This window comes from Cricetulus griseus, chromosome 6 (assembly GCF_003668045.3).
Source record: "Cricetulus griseus strain 17A/GY chromosome 6, alternate assembly CriGri-PICRH-1.0, whole genome shotgun sequence".
Classification (NCBI taxonomy): domain Eukaryota; kingdom Metazoa; phylum Chordata; class Mammalia; order Rodentia; family Cricetidae; genus Cricetulus; species Cricetulus griseus.
The window spans coordinates 28397169-28401091 of NC_048599.1; the positions used below are offsets into that span (position 1 = coordinate 28397169).

A 3923-nucleotide genomic window follows, 5' to 3' on the forward strand; every position below is an offset into this window, starting at 1 on the left:
ACGTGGGGACAGTTAAGTCATTTTTTAACTTAACTGATTGGAATGTATGGCATTTATCATTGCTCTGATCTGAGTGTTGCATTTAGATTGTGTTTAGGATTCATTATAAAATACAGTGTAGCTCCAGGAAACATTCAAGGGTGTTTTTTAAAGACTGTTTTACATTGGATTATTAAAGTTTGTGGGGTTAATGAATAGCTAATATTTTCTTACTTGTAGCCATTAGTTTATTTAATCTACTTTGTATCATCATTGATAGTACCTAATTCCCTGGATTTTAATCTAATATCTTAAAGATTTACAAAGCTTGTTTTAAATACCTCAGTTACTTTTAGTCTGGGACATTTAACTTTTTCATTTAATATTTAATAACTTTTATTGTCACTATTAATATCTTTGTAAAACCAAATCTGCTTATGTTAAGAAACAGAACAAAGCAAAAACTGGCAGATACTTGTTACTGTTTTATCTGCACATTCAGTCTTAGTAAGACCACTGAAACAGATGTTTTGTTATTTTACTTTGTGTGTACTGAGCATTTTTGACAGTAAAATCATTTGTTTTTTTCTCAGTTGATATTTGAGTCAAATTTTTTCATAAGATCTATGAACTGCAAAGTACACTGTAAAATGTGGCCTATGGCACTGTAAATAATGGTACTGAAGTTACAGTGTAAACAGTTCAATTCTAAAGAGATTCTTTGAATATATTTAACTAAGATACAAATAACAGAGTTGTCATAAGTATTTTTTTTTGGTTTCTCTGTGTAGCTTTGGAGCCTATCCTGGCACTGGAGACCAGGCTAGCCTCGAACTCACAGAGATCCGCCTGCCTCTGCCTCCCGAGTGCTGGGATTAAAGGCATGCGCCACCAATGCCCAGCTTGTCATAAGTATTTTTATTTTTAAATTAGTGCAGAAAATTGGCTTGATTTTTGGTGTCCAGGCCTATAATTTATATATGTATGTATGTGTGTGTGATACATACCTCCATCACCACAATCTACACATAGTCAGATCATCTTCTAAGAAATCCTTTCAGGTTATCTTCTTGTGGTAGTCCCCCCATTCTAATGGCTGGCCACTATTCTCCATAACTACACTTTTGTCTCTTTGGAACTGTTATATAAATGGAATTATATAGCATGTAACCTTCTGAGAGTGGTTTCTTTCACTCAGTGTAGTACTCTTGATAATGCATCCACGCTCTTTCTGTATTTTGTTCCTTTTAAAGGCTGAGTAGTCTGTTGCCTAGATGTATTAGCTCATTTATACTTTTACCCATTAAAAGATTGTTATTTCCAATTTTGATGGTTATGGAGCTGTAAGCATATATAGTTTTATACAAAGAAAAAGTGTTTATTTCTCTAAGAGTAGCATTTCAAACCATATGTAAATATATATTTAAATTTATAACAGATTATTTGCCAGAAGTTGTACAATTTTGCATTTATACTAATAAAATATGAGAACGTCAATTCATTTGTGATTTTATTTGTTTTGGGATACAGAGTCTCACTATGTAGTTATGGATGGCATAGAGCTCTATTGTAGACCAGGCTGACCTTGAATTCACAGAAATCTCCTGCCTTTACTTCCTAATTTTTGTGTAAAGGTATGTGCCACCACACTTGGAGGTTTCATACTATTTTTGTATCTATGTTCCTTTTTTAAAAAACCGAAATTTTCTTTATATAAAATATTAAGGTACAATCTAATTTCTAAGATGAAATTGTATATATACAGTTGTACTTAGAAGTATACTAAATCAAAAGCTGTACAATAAGGAGAAACATCAGTTAAGCAAATTTGGGCACAAATGAAAACACTTTTGAATCCCCCCATGTTGTTGAGCATCAACCCATCCATCAGGGGCTGGAGAGATGGCTCCCGGGTTAAGAGCACTGGCTGAATTAACAGAGGACCAAAGTTCAATTCCCAGCACCCACACAGAGGCTCAGAACTATCTCTAACTGCACTTTTCCAGGGGATCCTACACCATCTTCTAGCCACCTCAAGCACATGGTGCCTATACATATGCACAGGCAAATACCTGTACACATAAAATTAATTTAAAAAAAAAACAACTATCAATCTCCAAGTATCAATTGAAGGGGAAGGAACTGTGTGTGTGTGTGTGTGTGTGTGTGTGTGTGTGTGTGTGTGTGTGTGTTAGAATCTCAACTCACTGGACTCTGTTTGCTCTTCTTTTCTTTCTCCCCCATGCCTTGAGTGTTAGTGGACATTTGTACTTGCATTGCTTTACACATTTCTTTAGGGTTAGAGGTAGTGGGAAAGGCAAGAGATGGGGAAGGAGGAGCATAGTAGCTGAAATCTAGAATGAGGACATGGAATTGAAGAAATGAGCCCTGGAGGAGGTGACAGTCCTTGATAATTTCTCGTGTGTGAATGAGGAAACTGAAGGTCTGAATGGCACTTTTAAAAGAACTTGAGTTTTTGAGTTTAGTTAATATGCAATTAATTTCATTGGCTTGGCTTCCCAGATTAAATAAATTTGGAAAGTTGGAACGTAGTAGCAACGTAATTTCCATTTGGAAGTCCTGGCAGAGAAATGTCTAAACCTTACCTACCTCAATCTGAGTGGAAACAGAATCAAAGATCTCAGTACAGTAGAAACTTTGCAAAATCTTAAAAGAACTGAGGCCCTGACTTGTTTAACTGTAAGGTCACAAACCTGGAGGGTTACAGAGAAAGAATTTTGAATTGCTGCAGCAAATACTTGGGTGTTTGGGGCAGGAGGATAATGAAGCACCAGACTTGAAGGAGGATGAAGAGGAAGAGGAAGATGAAGCTAATCCACTTGAAATTTGGTAAGAGGAGGGAGAGGAAGATGAGAGAGCTTCAGAAGTGGGAGAGGAAGAAGCAGGTCTCACACTTGATGAAAGAAGAAATTCAGGATGATGAAGGAGGGAAAGGATAAAGAGGAGGGTGGTCTTCAGGGAGAGAAAAGGCAACTAGCTGCTGAAGATGATGGAGAGGAAGATGACTAGATCATTCTAAGATGAGATTGGCTGATGCTCCTGGGAATGCAGTAGAGTGATCATATTTTTGTTTCTCCATGTATGATAGCTGTCCCTATAGAAGATGATGTAATTTATTAGGAGGAAACTATGGTTTTACTATTTTTGTCTTATTCTGATTAAGATTTACTAATTGATTAATCATAATGTATGTAGAAAAGAATTTTCATTGACTTTCCCTTTGCGAAATTTTCTAGCATTGTATTTAGAACCTTAATTTTTCTAATTCATATTTACTAATCAGGTGTTTTGAGTTCATAATTAAAACACAATGGCTTTTACACAGGCATGGGGCTCATTTTATTCATTATGTATTAAACTTGTTTATAATTTAACAAATTACAGTCAGCTGTAATATGAAATGAAACAGTCTCTGATTTTTTAGAGGTGATCCAGAAACCTTTAGTTTGCAGGCAGTTTTGGGGAGATGAGGCTTTCCTGTCAAAGCTGGAAGTAGGAGCAGAAGAAGAAAGATTCTGTTCAACAGCATAGTTGATAGATTTAGGGAAGTTCTACTCAGTGATGTTGCTCAGGGATTTTATGGTAACTGAAAAAATATTTTTAAGGAACCTTGCTTATGTAAGTTCAGAGACTTGTAGGCAAGCCCCTTCTCAGGCTGCAGATGATGACAAACCGAAACATCACTGGGTTTCAGGTGTGCATTCTTCTCTCTCAGCAGTTTCTCTGTCATCATTCCATTCTTGCTTCATCTTCTCCACATCCGAAAGAAAGCTAGCAAAGTGGTCAACACACAGGACCCTTTGTCTTATATTCCAGTCACCGTTTTGATCTGTCTGGGTTTTAAACAAGTGAAAGAAATGGAATTGTTGAGATACAGTGATGATTATTGATGAATCTTAGGAAACAGGCTTTGCTTGCTGTAT

General features: G+C 36.1%; 1 pseudogene; it reads left to right on the forward strand.

Annotated features, from left to right (window-relative positions):
* Window positions 1-2346: 2346 nt before the first annotated feature.
* LOC100762421 lies at window positions 2347-3009 on the forward strand (annotated as a pseudogene).
* The last annotated feature ends 914 nt before the right edge of the window (window positions 3010-3923 follow it).